Here is a 21,837-nt window from a genome sequence, read left to right as displayed (position 1 = left end):
AGCAAGGGAACTAGTGTGGTTTTCCTCTATCAAATCTTGGATTTCTCAGATTTCTGACAGGGTTGCAAGTAATTCATCTGCAACCCAGGTATTACAGAGCTCTATGGCAGTATGACCTGGTTCTTGTACCTCAGGATGCCCCGTTATATACCCCCACAAACGTGCGCTTGTGCATGTCACACAAGATGGCACAGATACCGATTCTGACACTACAGATGGTGATGGGGATGTGTTGCGGGGGTCCACATCTCTTGCAAAGGGGGTGCAATTGTTGATAGAGGCTATCAGGGATGTGTTAAATGTTAATGATACCACACCTGAGCAGGTTGAGGAGGCTTTTTTTCACTGAAAATAAAAAAGTTCGCTAACCTTCCCTGCGTCAAAGGAATTGAATGCTATATTTAAAAAGCATGGATAAACCCTGAGAAAAAATTCCAGATCCCTAAAAAGGGTCCAGGTGGCATTTCCTTTCCCTAAGGATAGGAAAAAATGGGAAAACCTGCCAACTGTTAACGCCTCTGTGTCCAGACTCTCAAAGAAGGTGGTTTTACCTGTTCCAAGATCTACCGCCTTAGAGGAGCTGGCTGATAGGAAAATTGATAACACGCTTAAATCAATGTATACTGCTTCAGGGGCCATATTACGTCCCACTATTGCTACTGCATGGATTGCAAAGGCAATAGTAAAGTGGTCGGCTACCTTACTTGAGGATTTGGTTACGATGGATAGGGATGACGTTGCATTGTATTTACGCAACATACATGATTCTGCAGGTTTTATGGTAGAATCCATGAAAGGCCTGGGTTCCATGGCTACGGGAATATCTTCCATGTCTGTTTCAGGACTGTGGCTGCGCCAGTGGTCGGCCGACGCGGAATCCAGAAGAAGTGTGGTGTCCCTACCTTATACAGGTCAGGCTCTCTTTGGGGAAGCTCTAGATGCGTGGATATCCCACCGCTACAGCGGGTAAGTCTCCGTTTCTTCCCTCAGCAGCACCTGCTCCGAAGAAATTTTTCTCTTCATCTGCAACGCAGCCTAACAGGCCTAGAAAGGCCAGGACTTCCAATACCTTCTTTAGGGGAGGTCGGGTTAAGTCCAAGAAACCTGCCGCTGCAGGTTCCCAGGAACAAAAGCCTGCTTCGGGTACGCCAAAGTCCTCAGCATGATGGTGGACTGCACGCCCCGGTGGTGGGAGCGAGACTCAGACACTTCAGTCATGTCTGGGTATCGTCCGGCCAGGATCCCTGGGTGGTAGATGTTGTGTCTCAGGGATACAGGCTGGAATTTCAAAGTTTCCCTCATCACTTTTTCAAGTCAGGCTTGCCAACTCTGTTGGAGGACAGCACTGTACTACAAGATGCTGTCCAAAAGCTGGTAGAGGTACAGGTCATTGTGCCAGTACCACCTCACATGCTGAACAATGGTTACTATTCGAACCTTTTCGTGGTACCAAAACCAGATGGTTCAGTCACGCCCATTCTGAACCTAAAATCATTGAACCCCTTTCTAAAGTGGTTCAAGTTCAAGATGGAGTCTCTCAGGGCGGTGATATCAGGTCTGGAAGAAGGGGAATTCCTGGTATCCCTGGATCTCAAGGATGCGTACCTCCACATTCCGATCTGGCTGCCGCATCAGGCTAATCTCCGCTTCGCATTGCTGGACTGTCATTTGCAGTTCCAGGCACTGCCATTCGGCTTCTCCACAACACAGAGGGTGTTTACCAAGGTGATGGCGGAAATTATGATTCTCCTCCGCAAGCAGGGTGTGAACATCATTCCATATCTGGACGACCTGCTGATAAAGGCATCATCCAAGAAGAGTCTGCGGCAGTCCATTGTCCTCACAACGTGACTGCTCCAGAGTCACGGTTGGATTCTGAACCTTCCAAAGTCACATTTGGAACCAACCCAGAGGTTGTCATTTCTGGGAATAATCCTGGATACGGAAGTGCAGAGGGTGTTTCTTCCGCAGGAAAAGGCGTTGGTGATACAAGCCATGGTCCGGGATGTCCTGAAGCTACCTTGGGTGTCGGTCCATCAATGCATTCGCCTATTAGGGAAAATGGTGGCCTCTTATGAGGCTCTCCGGTATGGGAGGTTCCACGCTCGGACCTTCCAACTGGATCTCCTGGACAAGTGGTCAGGATCTCACCTCCACATGAGAAATCGGGCCATTCAAGTGCAGTCGGACAACTTAACAACAGTGGCTTACATAAACCGACAAGGCGGAACGAAGAGCAGAGCAGCAATGTCAGAGGTGACAAGAATACTCCTCTGGACAGAAAAGCACGTGTCAGCGCTCTCAGCCATCTTCATTCTGGGAGTAGACAACTGGGAAGCAGACTTCCTCAGGAGACACTATCTCCATCCAGGAGAGTGGGGACTCCATCCGGAGGTGTTCAAGGAAATAACAGATCTTTGGGGTTTACCCCAAATAGACATGGTGGCCTCTCATCTCAACAAGAAGCTTCAACGTTATTGTTCCTGGTCGAGGGACCCATAGGCAGTGGCAGTGGACGCCCTGGTGTCTTTGTGGGTGTTCTACTCAGTGTACGTGTTTCCACCACTCCCACTCATCCCAAGAATCCTAAATCTCATAAGGAGAACAAGGGTTCAAGCGATCCTCATTGCCCCAGACTGGCCAAGAAGGGCTTGGTACGCGGACCTTCTGAATCTACTGCAAGAAGAGATGAGGCCTCTTCCTCTTCGGGAGGACCTGCTGCAGCAGGGGCTGTTCGCCTATCAAGACACCGCGACTACGTTTGACGGCATGGAAGTTGAGCGCCTGATTCTTGCTCGGAAGGGCATTTCCGAAGAAGGTTATTCCTACCCTCATACAGGCTAGGAAAGGGGTAACGTCTAAACATTTACTATCGTATTTGGAAGAAATATGTCTTGGTGCGAGTCCAAGAAGTTTCCTACGGTGGAGTTTCAACTGGGACGTTTCCTCCTCTTCCTGCAAGCAGGAGTGGATATGGGCCTGAGTTTGTGTTCTGTGAAGGTTCAGATTTCAGCCCTATCCATTGTCTTTCAGAAACAATTGGCTGCCCTCCCTGAGGTTCAGACTTTTGTGAAGGAGGTTCTGCATATCCAACCTCCCTTTATACCACCTACGGGGCCATGGGACCATAATGTGGTGTTGCAGTTCCTCCAGTCAGATTGGTTTGAACCTCTACAGGAGGTAGAGGTCAAATTTCTTACATGGAAGGCGGTCATTTTGATGGCCTGGGCTTCTGCTAGACGTGTGTCTGAGCTGGGTGCTTTATCCTGTAAAAGCCCTTACTTGATCTTCCACGAAGATAGAGCTGAGCTCCGGACTTGTCAGCAGTTTCTTCCGAAGGTTGTGTCGGCATTTCATATCAACCAAACTATTGTGGTGCCAGTGGCTACTGACTCCTCAATTACATCAAAGTCCTTGGATGTCGTAAGGGCTCTTAAGTGTCGAAGTCGAAAAATATTGCAGTACACACATCACGTACAAACTACACACAGATGGCCTCTGTGCGCGTACTTGCTCTGCCGTGCGTGCGCATATTCGCAATTTGCGTATGGTCGCTCCCGCGGTCCTGCGTATTAGCGCGTGGTATGAGTAATTATGGTAGTGTTTGTAATCGCATGGAAAAGCCATAAAAACACATTACATATTTAATCCAAATAGTGCACAATGTACACATAGTCTCCCTGCACCACACCAGTGAGTTACACATGTTTAAATGGTATAAGAACAAAGGGATTCACCTTTACAGGACAGGAGGGGACAGAACTAGGTTATAAGGAGGTGTTTGGTATCCAGCTGTAGGGTATTTTAAGAGCAATAGTCCGGTGTTAGTTTGCAGAAGATCGCATGCTCCTGCGCATAGTTATGCGCAGGAGCAGAATATAAATATTAACTGTATTTACTGTACACTTGATATGCGGCAGGAACCCAGAGGAGACCATCTGCAAGTGCACCTGGAACAGACATCGCCCACCTATTCAAACTGACCTATGACCTCTCCTGTACTGTAAATGACCATCCCTGTATCCAATGGATAAAGAGATTACAGTTCCCATTGTGTTAGTTTTTGGACAAATGTATAAATAGCCAGCTGCAGGCCAGGTCACTCTCTCAATCTCTGAAGATCATCAAACTTGATGATTGAGGACCGGACCGGGAAGCGCAGGCAAAACCAAAACGTATGTACCATTGACTGTAGCCATTTTCTTATTGTATTGTTGTTATTGTAACCCCCTGCTAGTAAAGAACCGTTGGTGGGTCAGATCCCAACGTAGTCTTTGAAATACAAATTGGTGTTGTGTCTCTCTTTCCCTGCTAGTGTTATATAAGTGTAATCTAGTCACACGTGTAGCTGCAAAGTGCTCACGGCGTGTCTTTGTGTGTGTACGCACAGCGTGTACTTTGTATGACCATCGCGGTGTTTGTACGCAAAGTGCGTACATGGTACGAGGCTTTGTACGCAAACTGGGTAAAAAGTACGTAGGCTAAGGATTGATTACAGCAGCTGCAGCTGCTCCATTTAAAGTTCATTGAATGTTTTTTTAAAGTGTTGCTTTTAGTCCTGTAAGTAAATCAACATTTACAATTGGGAGCTCGATCCGGTTTTCTCTTACGTCCTAGAGGATGCTGGGGACTCCGTAAGGACCATGGGGTATAGACGGGCTCCGCAGGAGACATGGGCACCTAAAAACTTTTCCTATGGGTGTGCACTGGCTCCTCCCTCTGTGCCCCTCCTCCAGACCTCAGTTAGATTCTGTGCCCAGAGGAGAAGGGTACACTGCAGAAAGCTCTCCTGAGTTTTCTGTGGAAAAATAACTTTGTTAGGTTTTTTATTTTCAGGGAGTCCTGTTGGCAACAGGCTCCCTGCATCGTGGGACTGAGGGGAGAGAAGCAGACCTACTTAACTGATAGGCTCTGCTTCTTAGGCTACTGGACACCATTAGCTCCTGAGGGAGTCGGAACACAGGTCTCACCCTGGGGTTCGTCCCGGAGCCGAGCCGCCGCCGTCCTCACAGATGCCGGAAGATAGAAGCCGGGTGAGTCTCAGGCGGCAGAAGACTTCAGATCTTCATGAGGTAAGGCGCCATTGCTCCCATACACAACACAGCACTGATGGGTGCAGGGGGGGGGCGCCCTGGGCAGCAATAAACCTCGTTTTTGGGCAATAAGGTGCTATTAGGCTGCGGAGGCAGCAAATAGATGATCCCCCGCTATTTTTGTGAATGCTTCAGAGGTTGGAAAAAAGAAAGGGGGGGCACATTGGCGCGCAGTGAGTGGGAAATTGGATATATATATATATATATATATAATATAAAAGCGCTATCTGGTTTTTCCAGTGTCATTTGGGCGCTGGGTGTGTGCTGGCAACTCTCTCTCTGTCTCTCCTAAGGGCCTGGTTGGGGTTTTGTCCCCTTATAGGTATATCCCTGTGTGTGGGGGGGGTCGGTACGTGCGTGTCGACATGTCTGAAGCGAAAGGCTTCTCCAAGGAGGAGGTAGAGCAGATGAGTGGTGTGTACCCGTCGGTAGTGCCGACTCAGGAATGGATGGACATGTGGCATATGTTGAATGCAAGTGTGACATCTTTACATAAGAGGCTAGATAAGGCTGAATTCGGGGAGGCGTCAGGGGGGTCAATCCTTGGATTGGACCGACTCACAGGGCCCGTCGGGGTCTCAAAAGCATCCCTTGGCAAAAATTGTGGACACAACTACTGACACGGACTCTGATTCCAGTGTCGACTATGATGAAGCTAAATTGCACCCTAAGGTGACAAAGAGCATTCAGTGTATGATTATAGCAATAAGAGATGTGTTGCATATTGCTAAAGAACCCTCTGTTCCTGACACGAGGGTACACATGTTTAAGGGAAAGAAACAGATAATAAACTTTCCCCCATCTCATGAACTTAATGAGTTTTTTGAAAAAGCTTGGGAGACTCCGGATAAGAGACCGCAGATTCCCAAAAGAATTGATATGGCATACCCCTTCCCTACACAGGACAGGGTACGTTGTGAATCCTCTCCCACTGTGGACAAGGCTTTAACACGCCTGTCAAAGAAAGTGGCGCTACCGTCTCCAGACACAGCGGCCCTCAAGGATCCTGCGGATCGCAGGCAAGAGACTACTTTAAAGTGTATTTATTCACATACTGGAGCTTTGCTAAGACCGACAATTGCGTCGGCGTGGGTATGTAGCGCAATTTCAGCCTCAACAGATAACCTGTCGGCTGACCTTGATACCATAGATAGAGATACTGTTTTGTTAATTCTAGCCCATATCAAAGACGCAGTCTTGTATATGAGAGACGCTCAAAGGGACATTGGATTACTGGCTTCCAGAGCCAATGCCATGGCTATTTCAGCGAGAAGATCCTTATGGACCCGCCAGTGGACGGGTGATGCGGATTCGAAAAAGCATATGGAGGTTCTACCCTATAGGGGAGACGTGTTGTTTGGGGATGGGCTGGCGGACCTGGTTTCCACAGCTACCGCAGGTAAATCTAACTTTTTACCGTTTATTTCCTAACAGCAGAAGAAAACTCCAACATATCAGATGCAGTCCTTTCGGTCACAAAAGTCCAGAAGAGGTCGGGGATCCTCCTTCCTTGCCAGAGGTAAGGGTAGAGGGAAAAGAACACCTGCTTCGGCTGGTGCCCAGGAACAGAAGTCCTCCCCGGCTTCTACAAAACCCACTGCATGACGCTGGGGCTCCCCTGCGGGAGTCCGCACCAGTGGGGGCTCGTCTTCGACTCTTCAGCCAGGTCTGGGTCAGCTCAGACCTGAATCCTTGGGCGTTGGAAATAGTTTCCCAAGGCTACAAACTGGAATTCGAAGAGGTGCCCCCATGCCGATTTTTCAAGTCGGCCTTACCAGCTTCTACCCCAGACAGGGATGTAGTGTTAGCTGCAATTCAAACGCTGTGTCAACAGCAAGTAATTATCAGGGTTCCCTTGAACCAACAGGGAAGAGGGTACTATTCAACCCTCTTTGTGGTCCCGATACCGGATGGTTCGGTCAGACCTATTTTGAATCTAAAATCCCTAAACCTGTACATGAAAAGATTCAAATTCAAGATGGAATCACTCAGGGCGATAATAGCCAGCATGGAGGAGGGGGAGTTTATGGTGTCACTGGACATAAAGGATGCTTACCTTCATGTCCCCATATATCCTTCCCATCAGGAGTACCTGAGATCCGCTGTACAGGATTGTCATTACCAATTTCAGACGTTGCCGTTTGGGCTTTCCACGGCCCCAAGGATTTTCACCAAGATAATGGCGGAAATGATGGTGGTCCTGCGCAAGCATGGAGTCACAATTATCCCATACTTGGACGATCTCCTGATAAAGGCGAGATCAAGAGAGCAATTGCTGAGCAATGTGACACACTCTCTGAGAGTGCTCCAGCCAGGGCCGTAACTACGTGTGTGCCAAGGGGGCTTGGCACACAGCGCAGTTGCCCTGAGGGCGCAACGGCCAGCGGCATGTAATGAGTCAAATTGACTCATTACATGCCGCCGAAGTCTGCGCCGTGCGCCCCGCTGTGTAGGGAGAAGAGGACCAGCGCCGGGCAGCGGAGAGAAGGAGGAGGAAGGAGGGGGAGCAGTGAGCCGCAGCAGCGCTATTTGATTGGTAGTAAGCGCCGCTGCAGCATCCCCCTCTCCTCCTGTATTGGCTGCCCGGCGCTGCTAAGGATGCTGGGATGCGGTTCCCCAGCATCCACAGCAGCGCCAGGCAACCAATACAGGAGGAGAGGGAGATGCTGCAGAGGCGCTTACTACCAATCAAATAGCGCTGCTGCGGCTCACTGCTCCCCCTCCTTCCTCCTCCTTCTCTCCTCACACAGCCTGCACCGAGAGGAAGCTGCACGAGGAGCCTGTCAGCGGGGAGAAGGTAAGTATATCCCCCCCCCCCCTCTCTCTCTCTCTCTCGGACACCGTCTGCCGCAATGTGTAAAATGGGGTCTCGTCTGCCGCAATGTGTAAAATGGGGTCCCGTCTGCCGCAATGTGTAAAAAGGGGTCCTGGATGCCGCAATGTGTAAAAATGGGGACTGGATGCCGCAATGTGTAAAGAGGGGGACTGGCTGCCGCAATGTGTAAAAATGGGGACTGGCTGCCGCAATGTGTAAAAAGGGGGACTGGATGCCGCAATGTGTAAAAATGGGGACTGGCTGCCGCAATGTGTAAAAAGGGGGACTGGATGCCGCAATGTGTAAAGAGGGGGACTGGCTGCCGCAATGTGTAAAAATGGGGACTGGCTGCCGTAATGTGTAAAAAGGGGGCCTGGATGCCGCAATGTGTAAAAAGGGGGCCTGGATGCCGCAATGTGTAAAAAGGGGGACTGGCTGCCGTAATGTGTAAAAAGGGGGCATGGCTGCCGCAATGTGTAAAAAGGTGGACTGGCTGCCGTAATGTGTAAAAAGGGGGCCTGGATGCCGCAATGTGTAAAAAGGTGGACTGGCTGCCGTAATGTGTAAAAAGGGGGCCTGGATGCCGCAATGTGTAAAAAGGGGCCTGGCTGCCGCAATGTGTAAAAAGGGGGACTGGCTGCCGCAATGTGTAAAAAGGGGGACTGGCTGCTGTAATGTGTAAAAAGGGGGACCGGCTGCCGCAATGTGTTAAGAGGGGGCCTGGCTGCTGTAATGTGTAAAAAGGGGGACGCTGTCTATTGTAATGTAAAAAAGGGGCGCTACTGTGCAGCGTAATTTGAATACTGTAGACTACTGTGCACCGTAGTATGAATTGCTATTATTTTGTGGCCACGCCCCTTCCCCATTAAGCCACACCCCTATAAAAAATGTGCGCGCCTACGGCGCGCACTGACCCTATCTTACATTGGGGGGGGGCGCCACTATCGTTTCTTGCACACAGCGCTAAAATGCCTAGTTACGGCACTGGCTCCAGCAACACGGTTGGATTCTAAATCTACCGAAGTCACAGTTGATTCCAACAACTCGACTAACGTTCCTAGGTATGATACTGGATACGGAACAAAAGAAGGTTTTTCTCCCGTTGGAAAAAGCCCAGGACATCCAGAACATGGTCAGAGACCTGCTAAAGCCAAAAAGAGTGTCAGTTCATTAATGCACTCGTGTTCTGGGGAAAATGGTGGCAGCCTACGAGGCCATCCCCTTCGGCAGGTTCCATGCAAGGACGTTTCAATGGGACCTTCTGGACAAATGGTCCGGGTCCCATCTACATTTACATCGGAAAATAACACTGTCCCCCGGGACCAGGGTGTCTCTTCTATGGTGGCTGCAAAGTGCTCACCTTCTGGAGGGTCGCAGGTACGGAATTCAGGACTGGATCCTGGTAACCACGGACGCAAGCCTCCGAGGATGGGGAGCAGTCACCCAAGGAAGACATTTTCAGGGACTGTGGTCAGACCAGGAGTCCTGTCTACACATCAACGTGTTGGAGCTAAGAGCCATATACAACGGCCTTTGACAAGCGAAGAGTCTTCTTCGCAACCTACCGGTTCTGATTCAATCAGACAATGTCACAGCAGTGGCTCATGTGAACCGCCAAGGCAGGACAAGAAGCAGAGCCGCGATGGCGGAAGCAACCAGGATTCTTCACTGGGCGGAAAATCACGTAAGCGCTCTGTCAGCTGTCTTCATTCCGGGAGTGTACAACTGGGAAGCAGACTTCCTCAGCAGACACGATCTCCATCCAGGAGAGTGGGGACTTCATCAAGAAGTCTTTGCAGTGATAACGGGTCTTTGGGGAGTTCATCAAATAGACATGATGACGTCACGCCTCAACAAGAAGCTTCGGAGGTATTGTGCCAGGTCCCGGGACCCTCAGGCAGTAGCACTAGACGCCCTGGTAACGCCATGGGTGTTCCAATCGGTCTACGTGTTTCCTCCTCTTCCTCTCATCACAAAGGTGTTGAGGATCATAAGGCGAAAAAGAGTACAGACAATACTCATTGTTTCAGACTGGCCTCGAAGGGCCTGGTACTCAAACCTTCAGGAGATGCTCACAGGAGATCCCTGGCCTCTTCCTCTAAGGGAGGACCTGTTGCAGCAGGGTCCTTGCGTGTTCCAAGACTTACCGCGGTTACGTTTGACGGCATGGCGGTTGAACGCCGGATCCTAGCTGAGAAGGGTATTCCGGAGGAGGTCATCCCTGCTCTAGTAAAGGCTAGCAAGGAGGTGATGGTAAAACATTATCACCGTATCTGGCGAAAATATGTGTCTTGGTGTGAAACCAAGAACGCCCCTACGGAAGATTTTCATTTGGGTCGTTTTCTCCACTTCCTACAGACAGGAGTGGATATGGGCCTGAAATTAGGCTCTGTTAAGGTACAGATTTCGTCCCTCTCGATATTCTTTCAGAAGGAATTGGCTTCTCTTCCAGAAGTCCAGACTTTTGTAAAGGGAGTGCTACACATCCAGCCTCCTTTTGTGCCTCCAGTGGCACCATGGGACCTGAACGTGGTGTTGCAGTTCCTAAAATCACACTGGTTTGAACCACTTAACAAGGTTGAGTTGAAATTTCTTACCTGGAAGGTGGTCATGTTGTTGGCCTTAGTATCTGCAAGGCAAGTGTCAGAATTGGCGGCCTTGTCTCACAAGAGCCCCTACTTGATTTTTCATGTTGATAGAGCGGAATTGAGGACACGCCCTCAATTTTTGCCTAAGGTGGTTTCTTCATTCCATTTGAACCAACCCATTGTGGTGCCTGTGGCTACGAGTGACTTGGAGGATTCCAGGTCCCTGGATGTAGTCAGGGCCTTGAGGATTTATGTAGCCAGGACGGCTAGAATTTCGGAAAACAGAGGCTCTGTTTGTCCTGTATGCTGCCAACAAGATTGGCGCGCCTGCTTCGAAGCAGACTATTGCTCGCTGGATCTGTAACACGATTCAGCAGGCTCATTCTACGGCTGGATTGCCGCTACCGCGTTCGGTTAAGGCCCATTCCACTAGGAAGGTGGGCTCTTCTTGGGCGGCTGCCCGGGGCGTCTCGGCATTACAGCTTTGCCGAGCAGCAACTTGGTCGGGGTCAAACACTTTTGCTAAATTCTACAAGTTTGATACCCTGGCTGATGAGGACCTAGCATTTGCTCAGTCGGTGCTGCAGAGTCATACGCACTCTCCCACCCGATTGGGAGCTTTGGTATAAACCCCATGGTCCTTACGGAGTCCCCAGCATCCTCTAGGACGTAAGAGAAAATAGATTTACCAGTAGGTTTAAAATCTTATTTCTCCTAGTCCGTAGAGGATGCTGGGCGCCCGTCCCAGTGCGGAAACTCTGCAAGACTTGTATATAGTTGTTGTTTACATAAGGGTTATGTTACAGTTGGAATCGGTCTTGGACCGCTACTGTTGCTTGTTCATACTGTTAACTGGTTATGTATGTTCCGGGTTACATGGTATGATTGGTGTGGGCTGGTAGGAATCTTGCCCTTGGATTTATAAAATCCTGCCCTCGTATTGTCCATCTCCTCTGGGCACAGTTCTCTAACTGAGGTCTGGAGGAGGGGCATAGAGGGAGGAGCCAGTGCACACCCATAGGAAAAGTTCTTTTAGGTGCCCATGTCTCCTGCGGAGCCCGTCTATACCCCATGGTCCTTACGGAGTCCCCAGCATCCTCTACGGACTAGGAGAAATAGATTTACCGGTAGGTTTAAAATCTTATTTGTTCACATACTCAAAGGCTAGCAGGTCATAGCAGACTTTTATCTATCGGCAAAGGGTGGAAAGATATCTACGTTAAACCTTTTCCTGGTTGTTGGATGTTCTAAAAACCCAATTTGTATGCTGATTAGATTGCGTCTGCTCTGTCTGGTCTATAGAGGTGCTGATAGAGCCCGGAGGTAAACAGGAAAAAAGCTATTTAAAAGTCTGTTTAATTTTGGAGCCAAGAGCGTACACAAAGCGTACCAATAGTTTGCAGACTCTCCCATACATTGTTGCCATAGGGTAGTAATCATTCTTAAACTTGTGTGAAATCAGATACATTTGTTTGCTATATAGATAAATTTGAAATAAATGTATTTAAGGGAGTAATTATAAGAAAATACAAAACGCAGTTCTGGCCCAGTCGTAAAGGGTTATACGGAACAAGTGTGGGGTGTATTAAGTGAGTAATTATAGTTTGTATTGCTCACATTTATAGAGATTGTGTGATTTTATTGCGGACGCACGTTTGTACACGTGGTCCGGACAAAGTACAGGAAAGCGCTCGTAGTGTAAAACGCACGCTGGTCGCGTGTTTACGCAAGGTTGCGTAGGAATACGGACGCTAAGTACAAAGCACACGATATTTGTTAAATTAAGGTGGGATAGTAGACATTTAATACAATAGCACATAACTATCCGATTTCAAAAGCAGGTTACTCTAAATTTAGTTTAAAAACTGTGAGCACCTCTGGAAAAAAGCTACTGACCTAAAGGGAGTAAAAGATTTTCTGTACAAAAAAGAAAAATAAGGTGTATTTGAGTGAGTGAAAGTGGAGTGAGAGGATTTGAACCCCGGAAATTTGGGTCCCGTGGGTACACCAAGTGAGTGGAGACTTGGTGGCGTGAGGCGGCTGACTCACGTTAATAAAGGTAAAGGTAATACGCAAATCGTGAGATTTGTAGAGGAGCGTAATATAGGATTGTGCAGAAGTATAGAAATTGTGAATTGAAGTTTAACGGTTTTGTATTACGCTCCGGCTGAGGTTTCACAGCTTGTGATTCGATTCCAGTGGTCGTACGCTGTGCGATTGGACCGCATGTTTGTGGGTGCGATACATAGCGCAACTTGATACCCCTTTTACGAGCTTTTGCGTAAAATCGCGGTATTATTATCGCTGTGTAGAGCATACGCAAGCGTGATTTGTGTAAGTCAAAAAGGGAAGTTTTCGCTGGTCTCTCTCAGGAAAATCTTCAGCGGCGGATATTCGCTGGAAGAGTTAAGTTACTCCTAAAAACTTCCAGTGAATAGAAGCCAGTTAGGGCCTCACTGGGTACACGGTGGTCACTATTGGAGTGAGTCGTGGTACGTCAGCGGAGCAGTGTGCATTGGGGATTGCGTTTATTGGCAATAAGTCAGCGATGGGATCCAGTTGCACAAGCAGTGGGCGTTTGGTAGCTATGGTTCAGGCAGAAGAGTTGAGACCGAGAAGGTCAGAATTGCGGCCGAAAGGGTCAGCAAGGTTTATTATGTGTGAAAAATATGGTTCACACATGGAGGCTTTTTGCAATGAGTGGGTACATATGACTGCGGAAGATAGGGCCCCATTCCCAAAAGTTGGTAGCTTTGAATCAGAGGTGTTACAGAACATAAGGATTAAAGTATGTCTGATTAAATCCAGAAAACAAAGGGTCAGACATACTAATTGTTTAAACCTGTGGCAGCAAGAGGGGGAGATGCAAAAGGAACTGGCTTGTACAGCAAGTTCCAAATCTAGCGGGAAAGCAATTGCGAGCGCACCCCACCATATATTGATGGGGAGAAATTGGCTACAAGCAATGGTGCATCGGTAAAAGATAGAAAAATGATTGATAAATGTGTTAACCCTAACCTTAACCCTTGCCAGTTGTATCCCGTTCTAAATTTTCCTCAGGACTGTGAGCAGGAAGATGAGCCCAGCACGATATCGGCACTCTCTCTAGCAGCCACCATACAGGACACCCAGGTGGGCACGGCCCAACCACCAAAAGTTGTAGCAAGGCCCCCTAGCGGAGGGATAAGTGAGGTCGTGTCCACAGGTAAGTACGGCACCATACACTATGCAGAGACAATAGCTCCCCACATTATAGAGTCAAGCCAGAATGATGTAGTTGAGTTAAATACTGTCAGGGTGATTGCAGTTCCCAACGGGAAAACTGACACTCAGGGAGTGACTCCCATCAGGAACATTGCCATGCATTGTCCCTGGTCCCGGGCAGAGTTAAGGTCAATTATGTCAGAATTTCCAGATCCTAGAAAAGATCTAGTCGAATGGCAGAGGTTCATTAAAGAGTTGGGTAACGCCCACAAATAAAGATTGTCGAACAGTGCTACGGGTGTGTTTACCCTCAAATATTGACATCCCGAAATTCATAACGGATTGTAAGTTAGATGCAGAGGTACCTCTCACTGATGAATACAATCAGGAGAATGTACGACAAATCAACCTGCAATTAGGAGTGTATTTCCCTACTATTGTTAAATGGAATAAAATCTTCTCCATAAGACAAAAAGAAGGTGAAATGGCATCCGAATATTTCCATCGAGCACTGCAGGAAATAGCTAGATACACTGGGATCGAGGATATTAAGGATAATGCACATCACAGGGAGGTAGCTGTTTCTGTATTAATGGACGGGTTAAAGGAGGCACTGAGAACAAGTACAAACCTCTCTACCTAATTGGAGAGGTATCTCGGTGGCTGCGTTGAGAGTCTGCTTTCGAGCACGATCGGAACATCAGTAAGCACAGGGAGTCGCAAGGGGATAAGCTGATGATGGTGAGTATACAGGCTCTTACAGGAAAACCCCATCATCCAAAACCCCAGACCCATGATGGTAAGTCACGGTCAACAGTATGCTTCTATTGTAATAAGGAAGGACATTTTGCAAGGGACTGTAGGAATAAAGGGACACATAACGTATACAGACCCCCTAGACCTGAATACGAGCCATACTACAATTCACATAATTGGGATCAGGGACCATATAGGAGAGATTATGAGCCACATAGAGGGGAAACAAGGAGGGGCTGGCAGGCCTCCGAAAAATCACAGCTACCCCCCTCACATATTGTAGCTGACAATTCGCTGCGGGAGGGTCCCACTACACAATAGGTGTTGGCCCACACCTGTAGTCTGCAGCCAGTGAAGTTGATTGCTAGCCTTAGTAGTGAACCTGAGGTCATGGTTGATGTAGCTCGTGTACCATTACCTTTCCTTGTAGATACAGGGGCAGCCAGATCAGTGTTGAATTCCACATCGGGTGTAAAAACCACGGGTAAAATGATTTCGGCAATGGGAGTAACAGGAACGGTGCAACAATACCCTTTGAGTAGACCTGCAGAGATTACGATAGGGCCCTTGCAAACCAAACATTCTTTCTCTGGCTGGGTCCACAGGATTACATTGGGATATGGTTGAGCGACAGCGGAAATGGCACCAACACGGTCACGAGCTTTCTGGCCTCCCAGGATGCATCGGGGCCTCACCATATAATCCCGCCCACTGACTCAGTCAGATCAGTTTTTTGCTTGGTGCGGCAGGAAGCCGCATGGTCACTGGGCTGCTATGAATAAAGCAGCCTCAAGCTTTTTATTATTTTATTTTTATAGACTTACTATATTTTTTTTGAGCGACTTTTCTTTACAGCATCTTAAACGCATACTGGAAAAAGTTGCTCCAACAACTCTCCACCGGGTCGCAACAACGCTTACCTTCGCGGTAATAGTGCTGTCTCGACGGGCGTCTGTGTCGGATGTTCTAGTAGGTCCAGCAGACGTAACCAGGCTGTGGCCGGAGCATGGGGGGACGGTAAGTCTATGGATTTCTTCTTACTAGGGGGGTCCGGACACAGCTACACTGGTTTGGTGGAGACTACAAACAGTGTGTGATGCGCCGAACATCTCGAGTGTGACAGCGCTACGCTCCAGGGATCATAGGCGCCAGGACTAGGTAGAGGCCGCGATCCTTAGAGTTTAAGTCAACAGGGGGATTCAGACGCTCTCCTGGCCGCCCCTCCGAGTTCATGACCAGTTTCCGCGCGTCTCCCGTCCATGAACTGAATGACCTCACTTCCGGCTCAGACGCTACCACGGAGGTACTCGGTCACAGCTTAGACGCTGTGGTTGTGTACACTAGAGATCCCGCCTAGACCGAGTCGCAGGCCTTAGCGTCTGCATACACGTGGAAGTCGCTGAGCGTCTGTGTCCGTCAGTGAGCGACTGTGTCCGTTATCAGGAGCGGTAGTGTACATCAGTAGCGTCTGAATCCACTCAGCGTCTTACGAGCGCATTTGCTTGGATATGGAAGTGTGGTGAGTCTCCCTGTATCCCGCTCTCCAGAGGAAGGGCATACAGTACTAAAAATTCTCTCTACTTGTTAGTATGAATTGTTAATTTTTAATACCTATTGCACATGACATCTGTATATTACTGTGTTTTCTGCATGTAATGTTGAAAAAGAACCAGTTAAAAACAGAAGTACAATTTTCCTACTTATTTATAAGTTGTAATGGGGGTTGTATTCTCATATGACAATGTCTAATGCTTTAACATGTGACTGACTGCTAGTATGAGTGCTGACTTTTCTGTGTAATGTCAGTCCTGTTCTGACCCTCAAATCAGGTGCACTGTGGTCAGATTGATTTCACTTCTATATACTCATATATAGGTGATTTTCAGTCACAAATTGTGTAGTCATTAACTGATTATTACCATGTCTGTGAGCGGCAAAAGTGATGAGGAGAATTTATCAAGCACTCCTACATCCCTAACATGCTTATCTTGTAAGACAGGGTTAATTGGTATGAACCAATTGGTCACTTATGAGGGATTGTGTGCAAACTGTTTTGCTTTTCAGCAAAGTATAAAACAGGAGTTGGTTCAGCCACCAACAGAGCCACTATGGAATATGTTCGCAAAGACTCTATCTTCAATAGCGGACAGGTTAACTTCGGTAGCACCACCTCAAGGGTTAGGTTACAATATTAACCCATACATGCAGCTCCCTTTCTACGGCTTGGTTCCAGTAGCCTCTACAAGCAACCAAGGGACAGGTAAGACTAAGACAGATACGTCTATGTGGCAGACTACACAAGATGATACAACAGATGATGATACAGTATATTCAAATACTCCGTATGATGATCAGTCGCAGAGTTTTAGTTCAGAGGATGTAGCTGAACTTATTAATGCTGTGAAGGCTGTTCTCTCTTTGGAATATTCAAGAAAGGGGTTTGTGGGAGCCGCACCGGTCTAGCAACAATTTTTGTACGAAAAGCAATCTGAGTAATGTCCTCTGAGAAACTGAAATTTATATTATAGAATTGCTTCAGATTAAGGTAACTGTGCATATAGAAAGATAGTATGTCTTTTAAGGAGCACTAAATATAGTTACCATTCAGTGGTGCTCCCATGAGTCAGAAATATATTGAGAAAAAGTACCAAATAAGAGAAATGGAAAAAGAAGTAGACTCTTGTTTGGGAGCACTCTAACTCAGAGGAACTAGGTTGTATACATGTTTTAAACTGGTAAAATCATGATTTTAATAGATTCTTGTTAAAAATATATAGAATTATCGGAGTTCAAAGCTTATTCTATGTGATTCAAGACTATTGTGCAAAAAATATCTATATCAATTTAGTAAATATTTAGCGAAAATTGCTATAATATAATGTAAGCCGGAAAAGCTTTAGAATTCACAAAAAAGGGGGGGGGGGAGAAACACCTACTAGTCTCAATGGTGTCTGTCAAGTGAATATATGACCATCATTCATACTGCAAAAATCCCAAATGGAAAAAGTAGTTGCAGGGAATTAAATCATAGGTCATATGAATCCGAGTACCCATCTGTGACTTAGAATTGGGCAGCAAAATTTATTTGCAGTACCAGGATGTTCCAAGGTGGTCTCCCATCCGAGTACTGGTCCGGCCCTCCACTGCTTAGCTTCCAAGATCGGAAGAGATTGGGCATCTCCAGTGGGGTATGTCCGCAATTTCTTAAGCTAGCCCTTTCATTTGTCACTTTATATTGGAAATGGAATCGTTCATATTTTCAACAAGAAAAATGAAAGAAGGACAGACACACATGTGAACGGCAGGCTCAAAAAGTGCAGATTGGATATGACAATTGTATGGCAAACAAGTATCAAGGCCATAAATATCCAATCAAAGTGAATCCTTCCTTATTTGTATTGTACTATACACCAGTCAATTGTATATAGATAACAAAATCATTCTTGGTTGTGCTGTCTAAATAAGACAGTAATAAGCATAAATGAATCACCAAGAAAGAATAGGGGAATTACTACAAAGAATCCTTTATAATCAGTGGGTTAGTATCTGTGTTTTTCTCACAACCAAAGATCCACCATTGGTATACAAAATCTCTGAAATAAACAAAAATGAGAACAAATATTGTAGTATCAGGGTATTCAAAAGTGGTCTCATCCAAGTACCAAACCTGTCCACCGCTATATAGCATAAATGCTCAGATGCAATTAAGCACCATTCGTGGAATACATCTGCAATTAGATGCTTGTCACTGATTGGTATGGTCACCTTCAATCATAGTTTTTGGAAAAAGCATATGTTGGAAGGGCAAATAATAATTAGATGAGTATACCATATATGTGTACCTATGCAGGGTATGCAGTTGGTTAATTACCACAGCATTTAGCATATTACCCTGCAAAAGAGTATATGGTCAGAACACAGCAGGTGTAAGCTTGTAAGGCAAAACCATCAAACACATATTGATCCAAGCCTAAAAGACTTGGTAATGTAAGAATAATATTACCACTAACCAGTAATGTAGCAGAGAGCTTATTTGCTAATCACCCTAGATAAAGATTGTTAAATAAATAAAACATGACAGGTGCTATTGTACCAGACACTTGGTTAATTTCATACAATACCAAAATGTAGACTTTGATATCCCAGGTTTTCTCGTGCAGGCAGTGGGAATGTGAACAGCGGGATAGGTGCAGCTGATCCCCGCTGCTCCTGCCCGAAATCGAGCTCCAGCGGATGGGGGGAATATCGCTGCGTCCCGCCGTATTTCCCCGCTAGCGAGTTCCAGACACTAGGGGATAGTTTGTGTGAGTATCCACCTCACTTGTGCCCGTAGACGAGCTCCGGCGGGTGGGGGTAGCCGCTAACTTCCGCGGCTTGTATGGTTGCCTGGTAACAGGCTGTGATGGTCCGGCTTCCAGGTCACGTGTGCGCACCACGTGACCATAAGGATCCTGACGTACGTTTCGCTGGTAGGCTTGATCACAGGACGCGGAAGTTAGCGGCTACCCCCACCCGCCGGAGCTCGTCTACGGGCACAAGTGAGGTGGATACTCACACAAACTATCCCCTAGTGTCTGGAACTCGCTAGCGGGGAAATACGGCGGGACGCAGCGATATTCCCCCCATCCGCTGGAGCTCGATTTCGGGCAGGAGCAGCGGGGATCAGCTGCACCTATCCCGCTGTTCACATTCCCACTGCCTGCACGAGAAAACCTGGGATATCAAAGTCTACATTTTGGTATTGTATGAAATTAACCAAGTGTCTGGTACAATAGCACCTGTCATGTTTTATTTATTTAACAATCTTTATCTAGGGTGATTAGCAAATAAGCTCTCTGCTACATTACTGGTTAGTGGTAATATTATTCTTACATTACCAAGTCTTTTAGGCTTGGATCAATATGTGTTTGATGGTTTTGCCTTACAAGCTTACACCTGCTGTGTTCTGACCATATACTCTTTTGCAGGGTAATATGCTAAATGCTGTGGTAATTAACCAACTGCATACCCTGCATAGGTACACATATATGGTATACTCATCTAATTATTATTTGCCCTTCCAACATATGCTTTTTCCAAAAACTATGATTGAAGGTGACCATACCAATCAGTGACAAGCATCTAATTGCAGATGTATTCCACGAATGGTGCTTAATTGCATCTGAGCATTTATGCTATATAGCGGTGGACAGGTTTGGTACTTGGATGAGACCACTTTTGAATACCCTGATACTACAATATTTGTTCTCATTTTTGTTTATTTCAGAGATTTTGTATACCAATGGTGGATCTTTGGTTGTGAGAAAAACACAGATACTAACCCACTGATTATAAAGGATTCTTTGTAGTAATTCCCCTATTCTTTCTTGGTGATTCATTTATGCTTATTACTGTCTTATTTAGACAGCACAACCAAGAATGATTTTGTTATCTATATACAATTGACTGGTGTATAGTACAATACAAATAAGGAAGGATTCACTTTGATTGGATATTTATGGCCTTGATACTTGTTTGCCATACAATTGTCATATCCAATCTGCACTTTTTGAGCCTGCCGTTCACATGTGTGTCTGTCCTTCTTTCATTTTTCTTGTTGAAAATATGAACGATTCCATTTCCAATATAAAGTGACAAATGAAAGGGCTAGCTTAAGAAATTGCGGACATACCCCACTGGAGATGCCCAATCTCTTCCGATCTTGGAAGCTAAGCAGTGGAGGGCCGGACCAGTACTCGGATGGGAGACCACCTTGGAACATCCTGGTACTGCAAATAAATTTTGCTGCCCAATTCTAAGTCACAGATGGGTACTCGGATTCATATGACCTATGATTTAATTCCCTGCAACTACTTTTTCCATTTGGGATTTTTGCAGTATGAATGATGGTCATATATTCACTTGACAGACACCATTGAGACTAGTAGGTGTTTCTCCCCCCCCCCCCTTTTTTGTGAATTCTAAAGCTTTTCCGGCTTACATTATATTATAGCAATTTTCGCTAATTATTTACTAAATTGATATAGATATTTTTTGCACAATAGTCTTGAATCACATAGAATAAGCTTTGAACTCCGATAATTCTATATATTTTTAACAAGAATCTATTAAAATCATGATTTTACCAGTTTAAAACATGTATACAACCTAGTTCCTCTGAGTTAGAGTGCTCCCAAACAAGAGTCTACTTCTTTTTCCATTTCTCTTATTTGGTACTTTTTCTCTCTTTGGAATAGCCAGCTAAGACAGTGTTAAAATCTAAAGCACCTGTGTTCAAACGAACAAAATCAGTGAGAACTGAATTCCCAGCGTTAGATGAGCTGACGGAAATGATGGATGAGTCTTGGGCGACGCCCAGTAAGAAATATAAGATTCCGAAAAGATGGAATTCTTATTATCCATTTCCAGCTGTGGATTGTTCGAAAAGAGAAGTTCCTCCAAAAGTAGATGCACATGTTCTGCGTCTTGTGCATAAATCTGCTTTACCACTGTCATCTACCTCACTAAATGATGTCACAGACGGAAGGGTAGATAGCTTTTTGAAAAATTTATTTTCTCTAGTAGGAGCAATTGTAAGACCTGCTATGGCTTCGGCCTGGGTAGCAAAGGCAATGGGCGAATGGATAGAGGAACTAGAGAATGATATCTCTTCTCCTATTAGGGAGCAAGAGGATCTTTTTAGCTGTTTAAGACAATCTGCCCAATACTTGGAAGAAGGAGCAATTGATATGGGTACAGTTGCTTCTAAAGCTTCAGCCTTGCCAGTAGCCGCTCGCAGAGCAGTTTGGCTACGTACCTGGAAAGCAGATGCGGAATCCAAGAAAGAATTGGAAGCATTGCCTTTCATTGGAAATATATTATTTGGGAAACCATTATCGGATATCCTAGAATCAGAGGCTGAGTCAAAGAAGGTCAGATTTCCGGCTACTTATAACCCTAAGTCCAAGGGTTCAAAGTTTCGCTCATTTCGTTGGCAAAGCGAAAGCTAAAGAGGAGTCTAAGCAACCCCAGTTCAAAACCAGGGGTAGGAAGCAGTGGGCTAGCAAAAAGCCTGAACAGAAACCATCAGCCTGAAGAGACGGGCCTCCGCCTGGAGGATTCCAGGGTTAGGGGCCGGCTCCTTCATTTTGCACACATATGGCAACAGTCAACAACAGATGCTTAGGTGCAGAAGGTGGTATCTCAGGGGTATGGGTTCCCATTCAGGAGGCAGCCTCCTCAAAGATTTTTTTGCACCAGCCCGTCTCGTATAGAGACGAAGGCCAATGCCCTGCAAGAAGCAGTCCAAAAATTACTGCAGTCAGGTGTGATTGTCCCAGTACCTCCATCACAAAGGGGACAGGAGTTTTACTCCAATCTGTTTCTGATCCAGAAGCCAAAT

The 21,837-nt window shown here is 46.5% G+C and overlaps 2 pseudogenes; one reads left to right on the top strand and one right to left on the bottom strand.

Moving 5' to 3' along the window:
• Positions 1-17,538: 17,538 nt before the first annotated feature.
• On the bottom strand, positions 17,539-17,658 carry LOC134938997 (5S ribosomal RNA; annotated as a pseudogene).
• A 2,455-nt stretch (positions 17,659-20,113) lies between these two features.
• On the top strand, positions 20,114-20,233 carry LOC134938996 (5S ribosomal RNA; annotated as a pseudogene).
• Positions 20,234-21,837: the final 1,604 nt, after the last annotated feature.

This window comes from Pseudophryne corroboree, chromosome 6, assembly GCF_028390025.1.
Source record: "Pseudophryne corroboree isolate aPseCor3 chromosome 6, aPseCor3.hap2, whole genome shotgun sequence".
NCBI lineage: Eukaryota > Metazoa > Chordata > Amphibia > Anura > Myobatrachidae > Pseudophryne > Pseudophryne corroboree.
The sequence above is the reverse complement of the archived record's forward strand: the minus strand, read 5'-3'. Positions and strand labels throughout refer to the sequence as shown.